Below are 20036 nucleotides of genomic sequence, written 5' to 3'. Positions count from 1 at the left end.
ATTCTATCTCTTTAGCAGCTGACTATTCCTACTTCTCAGCCCTTATCAGGGATTTGTCATTCCTCACAAATACCTAACATAGACAAAATTTCCTCTTTGATGATAAACATTTTAACCTATAGCTCAGTTTAGCAAAGCTCCAGGCCCTAGCAAAGGACCCAAATACTAACCCTTTGTTGAACTGGATTCAAAATAAGGAATGATGAATTTAAAATTTCAAGTTAATAAAAAGCCCAGTAGAGCAGTATTTTCTTGCCAATAGAGTGGGTCCCACTGTTGAGACACTGAAGTCTCTCTGAAGTCTCTTTGGCAGCAGGGTTTGCCAACAAGCACAAAGCCACCATACCCAGGGCTTTGGTGGCTGTAGAATAAATTCAGTTACTTTCTCTGTTCATTCAGCTGTCTGTCCAATAAGTGACAAGTAATGTTTCAGTTCATGCTTTATGTTTGATTTGGAAATAAACTACCACCAACAAAAATAAACCATTTCTGACTGCGATGTTACAATATTAAGACACATTTTCCAGTTTTAATAGAGCAATTCTAATGTATTATACCAAGTGCATTGAGTCATCTACCCACTCAGCAAGGAAATATTGAACTGTTACAAGTTCGATTTAGGACATGTTTCTCATTCTTAGCTGCCCTGTCGCAGTATTAATAATGATCACTGAGTTATTAATTCTCCAACTGCTCTTTCTTATGCTGACCGTAGGTAACAAAGGGAGAACCAGTCTAGTGAAAAGTGAAAATGAGGATTCCAACTCCCCGTGGCCCACTCCATGGTTTCTAAACCCTAGTCTTGGAAGTTCATGGCTCTTTTCCTCACCTGACACCCATCAGCACATCTGCTGTGGAATCCCTGTACCCATGCAGCACAAACAAGACCGAGTCCTCTTCATCTTGACTTTCTCACGGCTTCATCATGACTTACCAATGCAAGGAAGAGGCATAACTTTATGACTTCTTTACACTTGATAAAAAATAAATAAATAGCCATGTCAAATACAATGTTCATTTGGCATCATGAATGATTTGCTAGAGACCTGGCACATTTCCCTAAGTGCCCCAGTCCCACCATCTGCCCTAAAAAAGGCAAGATACTTCAAAGGTAAGCAGGTAAGAGATTGCTTAGAGCTATCAAAATACCCCAAGATGATGCACTGGGGTGACCAAAATGTTCATTCAGGTTTTCAGTTCCCAACGTCCCTTTTGGCCAACGCGGTGTTTTATTTACTTAGGGAGAGAAAACAGCGTTTGAGGATTTCTGAACTGCTGTGCACGCATTTGTTTAATAGATGCATTCACGGTGCTAGGTGGAGGTGGCAGGGCACACGCTGTGACCTGGGGAAAGTTCTGTTTAGCTTAGAGAGAAAATCTTAACCTGAGAGATTCTCAGAGTTTTTCACATTACATGTTACCAAATGGAGCTGTAGTTCATTCAATTATGGGAAATACCATTTAGGCATGTATTTAATTTTTTTCCCACCCATTTTAAACGTATAAAACGTTAGAGCCACATGTGTTAGTTCCACATCAACTACATAGAGAAAGGGGAAGGAGGGCAGTGTAGAAAGGAGGAAAAAACCCACTCAATCTCAAGGAAGCATCCAAAAGACTACAGCCTCTCCAAGTTTCCCTTTCTGCTTTCACATGCAGGCAGCTGGCCCATTAAAGCACAAAGTAGCAGAGAGAGAGTCTCAAGTCCTTCCGGAATAGGCCTTTAAAGGAGCAATCAGGACGATACAGTCTGAATGTGCTGCTGTAAATTACAAGGTTATCTTCAGGCTGCGTGCAGAGGATAAGCAATGCTGCTGCTGCTGCTAAGTCGCGTCAGTCGTGTCTGACTCTGCATGACCCCATTGACGGCCTCCTACCAGGCTCCTCTGTCCCTGGGATTCTCCAGGCAAGAACACTGGAGTGGGTTGCCATTTCCTTCTCCAATATAAGCAGTGCTATCTGAACTGAATTTCCCTCAGAATTCGGATCCTCTCTGCCACTTAACAAATAACCTGCTACAAGTTAGAAAATAAATGTTATTTTCCAAAGATCGTAAATACCACTGCTTCTTTTTATTTCGTTTCAAGGTTATTACTCCCTCACCCTCACTCTGATCCCACCTTTGTGGCTGACAACATCTAAGATCCAAGGAAGAGCCCTCAAAGCATATTATCATAGGATCTAATCAAGTAGTAGAAAACCAGTATAAATCCCACATGCATTTCATTTCTGGACATACTCACTTTACTTCCTTGGAAACCATAGGAACTTATTTAATTCTATTTGGTTCCTTTTAAATTTTGTTAATCTTAGATATTATGCTTTTTAAAAAGTGAAATATCTAAACACATACAAGCTATTTTATCTTCACATAGAACACCATATAACTCTCACTGGAGATTACACAAAGGACAAGTATATTTCTTGACACTAGAACCTAAAGCAAACTTGGTGGAAACTCAAATATAATGAAGACAGAAGGAAGATACAAAGCTGGCTTCAGTATCACTATGAAAACTATCCTCCCAGGGCTTGGAAAGGCACTCACACATCCACAGATCACAGGATGTGATGGGGATTCACCATCTTCACTTGTACACTGACCTCATTTTTATTTATATAAAAAAAGCATGTTTTTTTTTTTTTTGCCATATTCACTCCCTTGAAAGAGTAAGTCTAATAGCTCCTAGACAAAGAGGCTATGTAGATTTAGAAGCTACTGTCAGCTCCAAAGTGAATGCACACTAATCTAAACAGGAACGTGCCATTGGACAGAGATTCCAAATAGCTCTGCAGTTAATTTCTACATAACTTTAGGAAGTCACAAATCCTGAGTAAGCCAGGTTACCTAGCAACCAAATGCTCATTTGAATACTCCTTCCCACCCTGTCGCCTTCCTCAGCTGTGTTCTCTCCAGAAAATACCAGTGGAAAGACGGGGTAAGAATGGGGGAACTCTGAAGCTAAACATGATGTAACTTCAAAGCATAATGACAATTATCAGTGCTGGGTCTGATAATAAAATGCCAAATAACGACTCAGATAAAAGATCAGGAATAAGTTTCACTTGCTGAAAGCACAATCTGGGATACATAAGGTAATTCTTGAAGAACCAATGGGGGGGGCGGAAAAACGGTTTTAAAATTTTGACAAGTTGGAGAAAGAGATACATGTAATCTTAATGCCAGAAGGTGCAATAGGCTGTAAAGGCTTTGCACAGGCATGGTGAAGAGAGGTTTTGAGGTTTGGGCTAATCCTGGGGATACAAAATTAAGAAAGAGTTCATATCAGAAAAGCAACAGAAACCCTGGCAGGCCTTCCACTGCCCAGTCAATCAAATTCTTTACGGCCTCCAAGCCTATGAAAGGACCATCAAACAGAGGGGTAAAGAGCAGCGGCTTAATGCTACCGAAGACAGCAAACTTAAACAGATGTTAAAAATCACAGACATTCTGAAGACCTACACTTCCCTCTCTGCAATGTTAAGGCTAGAAATACTCTTTCTGGAATGAGTTAGGATGCACTGCACTCAGTAAAGGCTCTATTAGCTCTGAAGCTGTTAAAAGGCTGTTTCGGAACATGGGCTTTGGGGTCAGACAAGCTTTCATGAAAATCTCATCATGTATTTCCTGTGTTGACTCTCTGGCAATATGTATAACCTGTATGGCTTAATAGGAGACCGTTATCTGGATTAAATGACTTAATGTACACATTGCATCTGGTGTATAGCATATACTTGATAAACATTTGCTATTTATGATGCTGTCTCTTCAAAAATCTTCTCTCTGAATAAAGTTTAAAGCTGGCCATGGTTTAAAATGCAAACAATGGTTCCAAAATTAATTGCTTGGTACCAAAACAAATTGCCTCAGTGTCAAAGAAACTTCTACCTGTAGTTGTACCTGGTAATGCGACAGTGACTCTTGTGTGTAGAACCCAACGATATATTTCCTGCTGCCTGACCCAGACAATAAAAGCAAATCTGTCTTCAACTGTTCTGCCAGCCAATTAAAAAGTTACTGCCACTAAATAAGAGATGGAAAGAGCAAAGTGTTTTACATCTAAAGTTTTCCTCGAGCATAAATTTAATTATTTGAATTTTGGTTAGCCTATTCCTGAGTCTGGAATTTTGCTGTTGTTTTGTTTCTGTTTTATTATAAAATAGTAGTCACATAACACACATATAATTTAATGTATAAAACCAAAAATGTATATGTACCTACCTACATACAGAACCTGCTTACAGAACCTTATAAACACCTTCAAAGTTCCACCTGACTTTGCCCCTCCTCTTTGCCCTCAGAAGTAGTCACTATCTTCCAGCACTTTATATTATTAGTTCTCTCGCTTTTCTTTAGTCATCTCATATATGACTCAGTCCTTAAACAATGTATTGCTTTGGTTTAGTATTTTTTGAATTTTACATGAATGGGATCACATTGTATCATTTTTATACATTCCTTTTCCTCTCAATGTTACACTTGTGAGATTCATCCATATTGTTACACACAGTTGCAGGTTACTCTCAGGACTATTATAAACACATCACAGTTTCTGTATTCAGTATACTGTTGTTGCCATAAAAGTTGTTTCAGCGTTCGACTGTTATGAATAGGGTTGCTATCTCTGAGCATTCTTGCACATGTGTAAGTTTCTCTAAGGCACTGCTTTCCAACCTTTTTCACAATCCAAGTCCTATAAAAATTGATAATATTAGAATGGCAAACTGAAGTTATTAGACAAAACTGCTCCCACTCCAGGTTTGGATCTGCTCTGCTATCCTGAAGGGGATGACCACTTCACAGGGCATTCCAAACTCCTTTCCAAAGTCATATATCAAATTATACTGTCACCACCAATGTATGTATATATTCCCTCTGCTCCACATTCTTGCCCAGTGCTTAATGCTGACAGACATTTACTAATCTGCTTGGTATGAAACGGTATCCCAACATGGTTTTAATATTAAAATATATTTATCTGTTCTCTATGATGAAAATCGTAGGGTATTGGAATATGCAGGGACAAACTAACAGAAGAGAATAGAAAATGCAGAAATTTGGCTTATTAATTACTTATAACAATTAAGTATATGGTAAGTGTGCTATGCTGTCCTTAGTCACTTCCATCCCGTCCGACTCTTTGCAACCCTACGGACTGTAGTCTGCCTGGCTCCTCTGTCCATGGGATTCTCCAGGCAAGAATACTGGAGTGGGTTGCCATTTCCTTCTCCAGGGGATCTTCCCAACCCAGCGATCAAACCTAGGTCTCCCACATTGCAGGTGGATTCTTTGCCATCTGAGCCACCAGGGAAGCCTATACGATAGGGGTACATCTCAAATTAGTGGGGAAAAGATGAATTTTTTAATACATAAGTGGTTTGTGATTTCCAAATAAACATGTTAGAAAAAAAAGAAAATTGGATCCATTCCCCATACCATACACCAACATAAATTCCAATGGTCACAGATTTAAATGTTAATGATTAACCCACACAAGTACTAAAAGAAAATACACTGACTATCCTATAACTGTGCTGTCCAAGATGGTAGTCATTATCCACACGTGGCTACCAAGCACCTGAAACGTGCTAAGAACTGAATTTGCAGTTTTAATTTCTTTTAAATAATTTAAATTGAAATTTAAAAACTGACACTCAACACAGGTATTGAAAGACTTTTATGTACACTTGGAACAACTTTGTTATGTGAACTTACTTTTAAACTTTAAATTTTATTAAATCTACATACAGATTAATTATTTACAATGAAAATTTAGTGACTACATTGAGATGTGCTATAGTATAAAATACACATCAGTTCTGAAAAATTCAGCATGAAAAAATTGTAAAATATCTCATTACTAATTTTAAAATGTTGATTACTTGTTGAAATAACAATATTTTGACATATTAGATTAAATGAAATATATTATTAAATTAATTACACCTTTCTTTTTATTTGCTTTATTGCGGCTGCTAAGAATTTCCATACATGGTTCCTACTATGTTTTTATTGGACAGTGCTGCTCTACAATCTATAAGTTTTTCTACATCATGATTCAAATCCAAGAGGGAATAAAGAAAGACTGATATAACTGAGTAAGTCAAGGGAAAAAATTACATTAGAAAAACCATAATCAGAGGAAAAAGACAAATGATAAAGTGGGGAAAACTGTCAAATATTAAGGATGATATGCCTACTATATAATGTCCCTAATATATAAAAAGCTTCATAAATAAAGGGGAAAAAGACCTAAAATCCTGTAACAATGGCCAAAAAATATGAAGAGACAGTGCACAGAAAAAGAAATGCAAATGCCCCCAAAACATAAGAAAAGGAACTCAAGCTAGCTCATAATAAGAGATGCAAATTAAAATTACACTAGAGTATCATCTCTCACCATTTGAATGGCAAAGACCCAAAGGTTTTTTACAACATGTCTCCTGGTAAGACTGTGGGATAAGAGGGAACTCTCATTACCTGCTGGTGGGAATGCAAAATTGTACAGTACCCACAGAAAGAACTTTGGTGATATCAAACAAAACTGTAAATCCATTTATCCTTTGACCCAGCAATCCCACTTCACTTCTAGGAAGATAAACTGGCAAGAATTCATACATAAATATTCACAAGGCTATTCAGTGCAGCACTGGTCATTCAGCTGTCCATTTAGTTAAGGAAAAACTAAACCATTCAGGCTTTATGTTTGATTTGCAAATAAACCCCCACCACCAAAAACAAACCATTCCCATTACAATGTAAAAGCAAAAGGCTGAAAATAGCCATGTATATACCAATAAAGTTTGGTATATTTACACAATGGAGTCTCTGCAGTTGTAAAAGGTGCTGAAAAATGTTTATATTAATATATGGCTTCAGAGTGATCTCTGAAAAATACCAGTAAGTGCAAAAAGCAAGGTGGGTAACTATAGTGTGCTACCTTTTAGGAAAAAAAAGGGGAAAAATAGATACATTTGCTTAATTGTGTGCTCAGTCACTTCAATCATGTCTGACTCTTTGCAACCCTATGGACTGCAGCCCACCAGGCTCCTCCATCCATGGAATTCTCCAGGCATGAATACTGGAGTGGGTTGCCATGTCCTGCTCTAAGGGATCTCCCCAACCCAGGGATCTAACCTGTGTCTCCTGCATCTCCTGCACTGGCAGGCAGGTTCTTTTCTGCGGAGCCACTGGGGAAGCCCTTGCTTATATTAAACAGAAACAATATGCATACACACACACACACACACACATATAAGCATACACACATCATACATACACATATTTTTACAAAAACATATCCATACACAAACATATATATGTATCTCCATGTCTCAGTAGCTAGATATACATACATATCTATGTTTTTTAACTTTGTCCACTTGAACAACCTAGGAACAATGACCAGTCCAAAGGCAAAGAGAATTCCTAACACCTGTATTGTGGTCTCTAAATATCAGTTAGAAATAAAAAGATCTGGGACAGGAAATGTACTAGAGAATTCTGAAATATCTTTGCCATACCACAAAGTAAGGACATCCTCAAACACCAGTATAGTCATGTCAAAAGGATTCAGATGCCAATTTAAAGATTCTCCTCTGGGCCAAAGATAACTTGAACTTCAAAAGAAATAACTGCAAAGGACTATAAACACATGAATTGTGTTAAAATCCATGAGTTCCTAATGATACTCCCATTGGTCTTCTTTGAAAGATGTTAGAAAATCAACTCATAATTCTGAACATTATTTAAAATAGAGAGAATAAAACTGAGCATTAATTGTCCTAGCTGGACTACACCCTGAAGTGACCAAATAATTGATGTGGTAAATCTCTTCTTGAGAGAAAAACTCCAGCTAACCAAATGCAGAAGAGATGACAGAATATTATCATTTTTCAACCATTTCTGAAATAATATATCTAAGCAATAACCAAAGTGGTTTTTGAAGGGCCTCGGGAAGCTTTCCAATGGAAAGATCAGGCTGACAACACCTAAATCCACCACTTAGTCTTTCTTTAAAAAAATATTTATTTATTTATTTTGTGCTGGTTCTTCATTGCTGCGTGGGCTTCTCTCTACTTGTGCCATGTGGGGGCCACTCTCTAGTTACAGGGCACAAGCTTCTCATCGCTGCAACTTCTCTTGTTGCAGAGCATGGGCTCAAGAGTGCAGCCTCTAGCTGTGGCTCATGGGTTTAGTTGCTCTGGGGCATGTGGGATTTTCCTGGATCAGGAACTGAACCCATGTCTCCTGCATTGGCAGGTGGATTCTTATCCACTGAGCCACCAGGGAAGCCCCCATCACCACCCAGTTAGTCCAGGGAGTCATAACTGCACAAATAAACAAAAAGGCACATGTGCCTCCCACAGAGCACTTTCTATGAGGTACTCCTGATCAAGCTTCCAGTCTCGATCAAACTACAGGAAATACTGGAAACTGAAGAATATAGTGAAGAATACTAAAATGAAGATGAAAACTGCAGACTCTAGAGAACCCCACAGGATAAGTCTGTTTAACAAATAAACTGCCAGGGAAGAATAAAAAGAGGGAAAATAGAGAAAATGAAAGTCGCTCAGCTGTGTCCACCTCTTTGCAACCCCATGGACCACCCAGTCCATGGAATTCTCCAGGCCAGAACAGTGGAGTGGGTAGCCTTTCCCTTCTCCAGGGGATCTTCCCAACCCAGGGACTGAACTCAGGTCTCCCACATTGCAGGTGGATTCTTTACCAGCTGAGCCACAAGGGAAAACCAAAATAGAGAAAGGAAGTCTATAAAGAAAGATTGATGCATCTCTCAAGTGTGAATATTGTTTGGATTCTGAATAAAATACATTAATCATTAAAAAATATATGGGCCCACCAGGAAAATATGATTACTGACTAGATAAGAAATTATTGTTAATATTTTTAAGGAATGATAATACTTGGCTATATTAAAAGGAAAAAAAGCTGTTATCATTTAGAAATATAATCTAGTATGTACAGACAAGAAGACATAATGTCTCCAATTTACTTGAAAAAGAACCAGTAGGTGAGAAGGGAAATGTGTATGTGCAGTGGGAAAGGCAGAAAACAGAACTGCCCAGAAGTTGATAATTGGAAGCCTGACTCTTGCCCAAGAGTCAGAGAGCCTGGATTCCAGTCTCAGCACCACCACTTACTGGCTATAAGATCTTGGTCAAGGTCCTAGAGACCCCTAAGCCTCAGTTCTGCTTTATCTATGGAGGTAATAGTCATAGGTTCTTCGGGAGGTTGTAGCAAGCATTAAAGACAATGCATGTAATGTACTTAGCACAGCACCTAGATGCAGAGTAAGCACTCGATATATGTTAGCTTTTATTATTACTACTGTCAATTATTACCATAATTATTCAAGACCAGGAAGCTAGAGTTAGGAAATGGTGAAAATGGGATAATTTTTGCTGAATCCAAAGCCCAAGTTCCCTCCAATATGTTATAATGCCACGCCCCACCTCCACCTGGGGTCTCAGTAGAGACTGAGGACAAGTAACAACCTATTCTGCAACAATTGCCTCTTATTTTTACCACAAACCTCAGTGATACTGCTACTCAGCCTGGCTGCTACAACTAGCCATCTTTTGTAACAAGGTTGTAACTTAATGTGTCCCTCCCCCATAGATGGCTCCACATCGAGTAGAAAGTAAACATCCATGTATTTTAACCCCTTTATATATCACTATGCACACTTGTAAATTCACAATGATTAAACATTGTGTGATTCCATCATCCTCCAAGAACATGGCCTCAGACTTTTATTACACCCGGTACTGGCATAAACTGTATAAGGTAAACCTCAGAATCCCAATGTATAAAACTAACAATGATAAAACTTCAAACCGTGCATGCAGCATGAATACAGTAATTCTATAATGCTAAGTAATGGGCTGGCCAAAAAGTTCATTTGGGTTTTCCCATAATAGCTTGCAGAAAAATCCAAATGAACTTTTTGGCCAACCAATTACCTATGTCTCGATATCTGCCCTAAGGTCAATACTTCCACTTCTATTTTTATAACAGAATTGTAAATTCTGAGACAAACTCTTCAATGCTATTTTACTCCTTCATGTGACAGTGTGAAGCACACACCCATCCTCTCTTCCTGACACCACTTGCCTGGTTTTCTTGCCACGATGAGAGCCTGCAGTTTTAGTATCCACTATCCTTTCCATCCACAGCCCATGAAAGTTGGTGTTCCCTGGAACTTAGGGTTCAGCGTTTTCCTTCTATTTACTTTCCCCGAGCAATCTCACATAAAGCTATGTAGCTTCAACTACCACATATTCAAAACCTCTCTCATTCATTTATTCAACAAAAATGTGCTGGGGCCCAATTGTGCCGTAGGTGTCCTGGGGTCACTCTCTCAGTTCCCGTCCAGTCTTTTACCCACACTCACAAAGGAACCATCTATCATGCAAATTATGTCTCCCCCTGCTTACAATCTCTCATTGTCTCTCAATGCATCTTATTTTGGGCTATGAGTCCAAACTCTTGCGCTATGAAGCCTTGCATAGTTCATCAGTCTCATCTTCCATGTGCTCCAAGCCACAGCGACCTACATCCACCTGTCTCCACATGCGTGTGAACTCTGCTGGAATGCCCAACTTCAGCTTCCTTGCGTGCACGTTCAGTCCCTCAGTCCTACCTGACTCTTTGAGACCCCATAGACTGTAGCGCCCCAGGCTCCTCTGTTCACAGGATTTCCTAGGCAAGAATACTGGAGTGGGTGGCCATTTCCTTCTCCAGGGAATCTTTCTGACCCAGGGATCGAACCCACATGTCCTACTTGGCAGGCGGATTCTTTATCACTGTGCCACCTGGGAAGCCACTTCACCTTCCATCGACCCTCAGATCCCTTTATCCCCAAATGCCAGTCTGTGAACCAGTATGCAAATGCACAGTAAAATGAGGAAAAATGATTAGCAAACCAATGCTGGTCCCGCAATACTTTAGGAAATGTACACAATACCCTAGGGGACCCTTGTGTGGCTTTTCAGTGTCATCCCAAGTACCTCCTTCTCTGCGAACCCATCTGTGACTTCTCTATGGAGATCTGTTATCAATATTTATTGTCCAAACTGGGAGACTTCTGAGGGCAAAGGGTGTGCATTAATAACTATGTTGAACAAAGGGCAGAGCCCTGGACTGTCCCAGGGAGACAGGGTACCCAGTCAGCCGACCTCTAGACAGTCGGCCGCTTTCTCCCCCAGCTTCCAAAGCACCTTGATTCTTCCCCACATCATGCGTTTGCCTGACACTTCCCATGCTTTTCTGAGAAGTCCGCAAAGTCAGGGCCAGGCCTTTCTATCTGTATCTCCAGCATCTCTCCTGTGCCAGGCGCAGAGATGACACAAAGTGTCATCAACAAATGTTTGTTTAGTACATTATCTTCATGAGTAAGACAGATTAGATGCTTTAACCTTGGCCAACAAAGGAATCAAAAAAATTCCCATTATCTTTTCTCATCCCTGAGAAACTCCACTTCCTCATTTGGTTAAAAAGTTTTAAATGGGAGCAAGGTCTTCACAGAGAAAAATTCTAAGCCTCAGACCAATAACCAGCTGTCAATCAACCAACAGCTATTTACTCTGCATGTTAAACCCTTAAGACCCAGTGGGCATGACAGAGCTGATGATTCGCTGGGGTGACCAAAAACTCATAAATCAAGATCAAAACCAATAATGAAAGAAATAAACATCAAATAAGTGTTGCAGGACCTTTTCCCTGGTGGCTCAGTGGCTAAAAATTCCACCTGCCAATGCAGGAGACATGGGTTCTATCCCTGGGTTGGGAAGACCCCTTGAAGAAGGAAATGGGTAACCAATCCAGTATTCTTGCCTGGAAAATCCTATGGACAGAGGAGCCTGGCTGACTACACACCATGGGGTCGCAAAAGAGGCAGACACAAATGAAGTGACTTAGCAAGTACTGCAGGAGTTCATGGAAGCTAAGGGAGACACCACTCAGATGGTCAGAGAAGAAGCTCTTTGGAGGAGAAGGGATTGGACCTTAAAAGAAGCGGCAGAGGGAAGGAAGCCCAAGGCCAGGTGGGGGTGCGTGTTGGAGCGGCCACCAAGGGTAAGCAGAAACTTTGTTTTGGGAGTTGTCCCTAGACTGTCATGGATTCCTGGCATGGAGACCAGAACATCTGAATTTTCAGTAAATACAAAACAAAGAGGTTCCTGGATTCTCACCTCCTTCCTCAAAATAGTAATAGTATCTGCCTGAGACATAGAGATAAGTGTGGCTGGCTCCTTTATAACCTTTTAATTGGAAGAACTGTTACAAAATTATCTTAGGAAAATTGCTGTTGGCAGAACTTTCAGATAGAACTGCTGAAGTCACCCCTTGGCATGTATTAATTATCTGTGTCTTTGAAAAGTTCTCTACAAATCTCAGCAGGGCAGCCTCGCAGCATCTCCTTAGTTCACATCTGGCCTTTCAACCCTCTCCTGAAAGAAATAACAGGGTTAACACAGGGGTTCCCCTATACTGTAAACAACCAGTATAGGCCTCCATGCCAACTCTGCGGTTCAGGGATAAGCTTTTCAGAGTTCCTGTGATGATAAATACTGCATCTCTTGGACGGCTGAGTGGGTCTCGCCTGTGTGTGTGCTCAGTTGCTTAAGCTGTCACCAACTCTTTGCAACCCTGTGGATTATAGCCCACCAGGCTCCTCTGTCAGTGGGATTCTCCAGGCAAGAATACTGGAGTGGGTTGTCATGCCCTCCTCCAGGGGATCTTCCGGACTCAGGGATCGAACCCTACTCCACCAGAATCTGTGATGATGGGTATGAAAAATGTCCCCACACTCCAGCAAAGACTACCAACCCCTCCTTCTCCTTCCTTACCCTACTCTGGCAGGGAAAATCGTATGTCATCAAGGAAGGTGGAAAATGTCCTAATATATGAAACTGAAACTACTACAATGTCCCTGGCACTCAAATAAAGCACAGATCCATTTAAGACAGGGAGGAATTCTTACTTAAAAACCATTCTCCCTGCTCTGCTTTAAAGCACCTTCTTCCAAAAGCCCTGGAGCCCTCAGGATATTGCGTAACTAGTGCTGGATCTACTTTTGAAGTAGTTTTATAAAAAGACCAATCCAAGTTCGTCATACGTAATGAGTCAATAGGCTGTGTTTTCCAGTAGTAGTCCTCAGTTTAATACTTTTTCTCCCAATGACCCTACTAATAGGGCCACACAGGTGATAAACTGATAAGGGAAAGCAACAATGTCAGGTCTGAGCTAAAGAATCCTTGCTTAGTATAAATGTATCTGTACGTTCCGTTACTCAGTTGTGTCTGACTCTTTGCGACCTCATGGACTGTAGCCCATCAGGTTCCATGGGATTTTCCAGGCAAGGATACTGGAGTGGGTTGCCATTTCCTATTCCAGGGCATCTTCCCGACCCAGGGATCAAACCCACATCTCCTGCATTGTAGGTGGATTCTTTACCACTGGGCCACCAAGGAAGACCAGAAGTAGATTTTGGTGTATAGGAGAGCCTTTCAACAGTGTCATTATGAAAATTTCTGAAATGCTGCTCAAGGTATGTTCATCCAATTTTAAAAATAACAAGAATTGCCTAGATATTTCTTTATCTATTATCTAACATAAGATGTAAAAGCTAAATGAAATGATGAGGCAAAGTGCTTCAGCTTTATTAAAGGGTTTTAAGAGTCTTTAAAAGTCAAAAACATTGTGGAATCAAAAGTGAAAACAAGGACTTCCCTGCCCAGAGGTTAAGACTTTGCCTTTGAATGCAGGGGGTGTGGGTTTGATCCCTAGCCGGGGAACTAAGATCCCACATGCCTTGTAGCCAAAAAACCAAAACATAAATCAAAAGCAGTACTGTAACAGATTCAATAAAGACTTTAAAAATGGTCCACATCTCTCTCTATATATCAATATATATATGCAGTGATGGGATAGGCATATGGTAATAGTTATAGACATTCCTATTCTAGAAAGAAGAAAATGGAACAGACATAGAAAGGAGTTCCTTGTCCTGGTGAGTTTCAGAATTTGGCCCAGGAGAATCCCTTTCCCTGGTGGCTCAGATGGTAAATGCGGGAGACCTAGGTTGGGAAGGTTGATACCTGGGTTGGGAAGATCTTCTGGAGGAGGGCATGGCAACCCACTACACAACTGAGCAACTAACCACTGCACATATATATATATATATATCTTTGGGGAAAAAGTGAAAACAAAGGCAGAAAGATTCCCAAACTTGAGAATATTCTAACTCCATTTTTCTACAATGTACAGAGCCTGTGGACTTTAACTCATGAATGCTGTAAACACATCTGCTGATATGATGTGAGCCTGTGAAACAGGCAGAGGCAGGCATGGGCTGGGAGATCTGAGGCCTGATGGAGAGAAGTGGGCGGAGGTAATAAGGGAGGCATGTGGGGCAAAGTAGGACAAGGAAGAGGGGCCCTGAGGGCAGACAGGAGACGCAGCTGGAAGCAGAAAGCCTACCCTTTTGCAGGGAGGTGGGCGCCGTCAGAGGGAAAGTGGGCCTGGAAACACAGTGAAAGGACTGGGAAAGATCACTGCGACACACACAAGCCAAGTCTTGCGGGCAAAAGTAAGGTGGTGGGAGAAGAAGCAGGAGGCCTATGGATGAACATCTATGGCACAGAAACGCTTTAGAAAGGAGATGTAGGTAAAAGGGACGTCTGGCGAAGCAACGTAAAAGGCAGCCTAGGGAGAGTGGACAGACAGATGCCGGGGCAGAGGCGCAGAATGAATGCTGGCAGTCTGAGTGCGCTCGCTGCATGAGGCAAGGTCTCACCTTTGCTCGTTTTACGTTATTTTAGAAGGAACAGCAGTGAATATCCACGATGGCCTCCCTTGGGAAAATCCAGTAAACCAAGAGGCGGGGGGGCGACCTGAGCTTCACCAGGACCTCTCTCCGCTCCTTGATGCAGGCACATTCTGGGAACGATCCCAGGAGGAAAACCTTGCGTGTTATAACCACAGCATGGTGTCAAGTAAGACAAGGGTACATGAAAACTATAAAGCACCCTTTAAATATGAAGCATTGTTATTCAATGAATGCCTGGGACAAAAAAAAGATGAAGACCAGAGTCACAATCAGGAGTGAAGAAATATTTGTCAAATACAGATATTATATATATTCCAAATGAAGATGATCCTAAGTAGAAATTCCAGTAATTTGAGAAGACATTATGCTTGATATCTTTACTTTTCTGTCCAACATGTTTCCACATTGAAAAATCCTACCTGCGGCATAATATGGAGCTCTTGATAAACTACCGTACTGATTTATGAAAATGGAAATCTGCATCTAATGTATTTCCAAGGAGGTTTCTGACATGTTACAGATCTTAACTAATTAGGTGAATTACATTCAGTGCAATCACTCATTGAGTGACCTGCAAGTAAGCGCAAGGTAATCCATCAGCTGCCAAGGAAGCTGCAGAGACGAGCAAGATAGTCTGCCTCTAACTACCTAGTTTGGTCAGTTCATCTTAGTTTCCACTCAGATTGGGGCAGCTGCATCTCCTTTCATAAGTATAGAGAGAAAGCAATCTTTGACATTATGTGACTAGCCTGCAACCAAGGAAATGCATTTTCCAGGAACACACTGAATTAAAAAAATAATAATAATAAAGGAGGGGAAGGCACTCACTACCTGTTTACTACAGACACTGCTGTGTGTTCATTTCCAGGTTCATCCTCGCCCAGTTGACGTGCAACCACTCTTGTCCTGATTGCATAACCACAGCATGTCAAGTTGTTTCTTGCTGCCAGTGTAAGTTGTAAAATTAAACTTCAGAACTGAGGGAGTCAAGCTAAATAATTGCCTACTTTAAAAATATGTATGTATATAATTTACATGTCACTTCAGATAAGCTCTTGAATTATGATCTCTTAAAATCACAACTGTCACGAATTTTAAAATACAGTTTCAGGGTAGCAGTTTTCCCTGCATGCACACCTTCTCCCTGAGACTTTCTCTCCTCTTCTCAGTTTTCCAAGTTTTCCAGTTTTACATTGATTTATTGCAATCTGCTTTTCATGTTTTAACGAGAACCTAATTAATCACAACTTTTACTTCTCTCAAGCTCTTGAGACTTCTATAATTCCAAAGAAGGAATCTCAGATGGCCCAAAATGCACTTGCTGGTGCCTCTCAGGGCTCCAGGTCCTACTGATAAGTTCCTGTGAAGTTGGCTACACCACACTTAGGACCCTCGGTAAATGATATCCTGCCCACTCCTGTTCTAAAGGGAGATGCCAAACTTCTCCTTCTCCAACCTGGGGTGTTTCATTCTCTGACAGAAAACAGCTACGAGAAAGGGGCCAGGACTTCCCTGGAGGACCAGTGGATAAGGATCTGCCTGCCAATGCAAGGGACACGGGTTCAGTCCCTGGTGGGAGAAGATTCCACATGCCACGGGGCACCTAAGCCTGTGAGTCACAAGTACTGAGCCTCTCACCCTAGAACCTATGCTCACAACAACAGAAGCCAACGCTATGGGAAGCCCATGTGTAATGAAGAGTATGAAGAGTAGCCCCTGCTCGCGGCAACCAGAAAAATTCCGCTTGCAGCAGTGAAGACCCAGTGCAACCAAAAATAAAATTAATTTAAAAAAAGAAGCACAACTTCCCCTTTAAAAAAGGGGGGGTGGTGGTGGTTACTAGGAGCCTGGAGCAAGTCACTAAGTGACAGTCAAGTCTTGCCTGGTCAAAAATCAACACAGCACTGATGCACCATCAACCTGGAAATGAGACTCACAATGGGGGACATCACCTTCCTCTTAGGTAGAGTCACAGCAAATAGTACCAATTAATGAAAAGGCTTTTGATTTATACCCTGTGACGCTTCAAGAAGCTCAAACCACTTCAGACAGCAGCCTATCAATTCCCAGAAATCCATGTGTGCGTGCATGCTAAGTCACTTCAGTCGTGTTCGTCTGCCAGGCTCCTCTGTCCAGGGGATTCTCCAGGCAAGAATACTGGAGTGGGTTGTCAAGCCCTCCTCCACAGGATCTTCCTGACCCAGGGATCGAACCGGTGTCTCATTATGTGTCCTACACTGGCAGGCGGTTTCTTTATCACTAGGGCTACCTGGGAAGCCCCCCCAGAAATCCATGCTAGATGATAAAGTGAGATCAGGGGTGAGAGGATAAAGAACACAAAAAACACTAGCAAAGAACCCAAAGAACTCGACCAGTGTAATTGAGTCAGCTGAAGAGGGAACCTAGAACCTTAGGGTCCTTCTAGGATGAAATATCAGCATTGGCTATAAGACCACCCTACCAACCAGGGCCAACTTTTCTTGGGAAAAATGCCCTAAAGGAGATAAACTTGACAACAGAAGTACCCCACTCCTTCTTGAAGCCCTCTGTTCATCCAAGTGCTGAGTTTGCTTGTCTTCAATGCTTTTCCGAACAGCCATCCTGAGCTGCTGTCATAACCCAGTCTGCACAGCAGGAAACACTAGAGGAGGATTTCCACACTGCATTTTTGATCTGTGAAGTGCTAGTCCCAGCACTGGCTTAATGCAGAGACAAATACACTCAGCTGTCCCATCACCAGCACTTCCTCCTTTATAGGCAGCAAAAGAAAAATAACCAAGTCTAAATTAATTTCCATATCTGATCAATTGCATTTCCAAACAGCCAACACAGAACATGTTCCATTGATCCTACAATCCAGCTCTAGAAGTATGAAAAAGGGGAGAAATCCCCCAACTTGAGCACCCTGGACTTAAAGACCCTTAAGAAGTATTACCTTCTCTCCCCTAAGAAAGCTATAGTGTCTGGGGCTATACCGCTCTGAATGCACCCAATCTTCTTTGATCTGGGAAGCTAAGCAGGGTTGGGCCTGGTTAGTACTTGGATAGACGAAAGCTAGAGCACCCCAGACCAACTCTACCCATGATTTTTTTTTCTATCCTGATACATCCCAATTCTACCAACAGAAAGATTATTCTCATTAGGTAGAAGGTGAGCCCAGCCCATGAAGTAAGGAAGTGTTCATAATATCTGTCTGTGTAATGAACGTGTCACTTCCCCGAACAGCCCAACTGTTTCCTTAAAAAAAAAAAAAAAAAAGTACTCCATGGAATCTATGGTGTGTTAGTCCCCCTCCCAAAGTCTGAGTCAGAGCGTGTGTGTCTTTCCTGAAGTTCTGGGTGACCAAGCTGGCTCCCTTTCAGACTTGCTCCGATAGCTGAACTTAAGGCTGTCTTCCAGCCACAACAGAAGCAACTATCTATTTTAAAACAATTTTCCTAACCCACACGCGACCGGAGCTACCTTATACATAGGTCGTCAACGACCTACCGGAAACCGAACACTTCTATCTCGAACGGTGCCTGTCATCTCCCAGGATTAATGCGTGACTATGTGCATATATTTGTTCCTTTGACCGCGCAACTGTTGGAGTGGAGAAAAGCCACCCCAATTTTTATCATCGTGCCTGAGCCAATCCAGAGCCTTAGAAAGAGAGATGAATGGGAGATGAGAGGGCTTCTCTAGCACAAACAGTAAGCGAGGGGAGAAAAAAAAAAAAAAATCCGTCGGAGAGGGTGGGGGGCAGGGTGGAAGGCAGGGGAAGGACACCCAGCAGCCGACCAGAGGCAGCTGCAGGCGGCCGCACCTCGCGAACTGCCCGCAGAGGGGAGTGAAATCTTCCCTCCGGTACAATAACGGAGCGCCCCACTCCCCGGTTGCCTCGCCTGGGCACGAATAATAAATATATCGAGGTGGACAAACCGCTGCACCGAGACCAGTCAGCCCCCCTCCCCGAAAGGTCAAAACTTCAGAAATTCGGGGGATCACAGCACCCACACAAACACATAAATCCGTCGGAGCGGAGAGACTCGGAGATTGAGCAAAGGTTCTGCATTTTGGTTTTTGCTTTCAAGCTCTGGCTTGCAAAAGTACGGCGGCTACGGGCAAAGCTCGAGAGGAGCAGGAAAGGCTGAGGGCGGCGGCGGGGGGGGGGGGGGGGGGTACGGGTGGGAAAGCAAGGGTGTCGAACCCCAACCACCCAGGCCTCAATGTGACGAAAGTCGTCAGCAGCCCCAACCGCATCCCAGCCCTTGCGTCCCGGCCAGCAGACGCCCCCAGCGGCTCCCCCACCCCAGCTTCCGTCCCCGCCAGCCCCGCAGCAGCAGCAGCAGCAGCAGCAGCCCCGGCTCGGGCCGCGCGCCGGCAGCGCCACGACCGCGGCTCCATCCCCGCCGCGAGGCAGGCACCCGCAGGCCTGCCTCCCAGCCCACCCGGGCGCGCCCCGGAGCGGAGCCGGGCCGAGCCGCGCCGCCAACTCCCCCCTCCCCCGGGCCGGCGGGGGGCTCCCGCTTACCTTGGGCGCTCGCGGGGGGGCTGAAGGTGGCAAGCCTCCCGCCCCCCGCCCCGGTCCTCCTCGCGGGTTTTCTTCCTCCCTCCTTGTCTTCCTCCTCCTCCCCACGGTGAGTCCCGGTCTCCCCCTCCTCCCGAGGCCGGGGGTAAGAGCCCCGAAGCCCGGCCCGGGTGCGTGCGTGCTGGAGGCGGCGGCGCGCGGCCAGCTCTCTCCAGTAACTGAGCGCGGCGCGCGGCTCCCAACTAAAGTGTGAAAGAAGCGGCGGCCGCGGCACGGAACGTCCCCCCCGGGAGTGGGCAGGGAGCGAGCCGGGGCTGGCGGCGAGCGAGCGAGGGAGGGGACCGGGAAGGAGGGAGGGGGACGGAGGGAGGGGACCTCCTCGCCCAGTCACTCACTCGAGGGGCGGGGGCAGCCAGACACTCCCCCAGCGCCGGCCCCTCCCCGCGCCCGGCTCCCGCGCGCGTCCTGCCCCCCGCCTCGCCCCCGGGAGGGGCCTGCGGGGGCCGTGCACCCGGAGGAAGGGACCGGGACTGCGCGACTGCCAGGGCTGCAGAGCGGAATCGAGGGCGAGGACGGGCGTGTGTGTATGTGTGTGTGTGTGTGTGCGCGCACCCCGCCGCTGGAGGGGAGACCCCGGCGGGAAAGCTGCGTCCTGGGCCTGACACCCGGGCGAT

General features: G+C 43.6%; 1 protein-coding gene across 2 annotated transcripts in view; it reads right to left on the bottom strand.

The window, feature by feature from the left end:
- C16H1orf21 (chromosome 16 C1orf21 homolog) overlaps nucleotides 1-19613 on the bottom strand; it is a 242347-nt gene extending 222734 nt beyond the window's left edge. Inside the window, exons 1-2 of one of the 2 annotated variants that reach the window (XM_024976541.2) lie at nucleotides 19366-19613; nucleotides 14820-15086 (exon numbers count right to left, since the gene is read on the bottom strand). The gene's annotated coding sequence lies outside the window, so the exon portion shown is untranslated. The remainder of the gene's footprint in view (nucleotides 1-14819; nucleotides 15087-19365) is intronic. The other variant, XM_024976540.2, reaches the window with a different exon arrangement.
- Between the last annotated feature and the right edge of the window lie 423 nt (nucleotides 19614-20036).

The sequence above is a fragment of the Bos taurus genome, chromosome 16, assembly GCF_002263795.3.
Source record: "Bos taurus isolate L1 Dominette 01449 registration number 42190680 breed Hereford chromosome 16, ARS-UCD2.0, whole genome shotgun sequence".
Lineage (NCBI taxonomy): Eukaryota > Metazoa > Chordata > Mammalia > Artiodactyla > Bovidae > Bos > Bos taurus.
The sequence above is the reverse complement of the archived record's forward strand: the minus strand, read 5'-3'. Positions and strand labels throughout refer to the sequence as shown.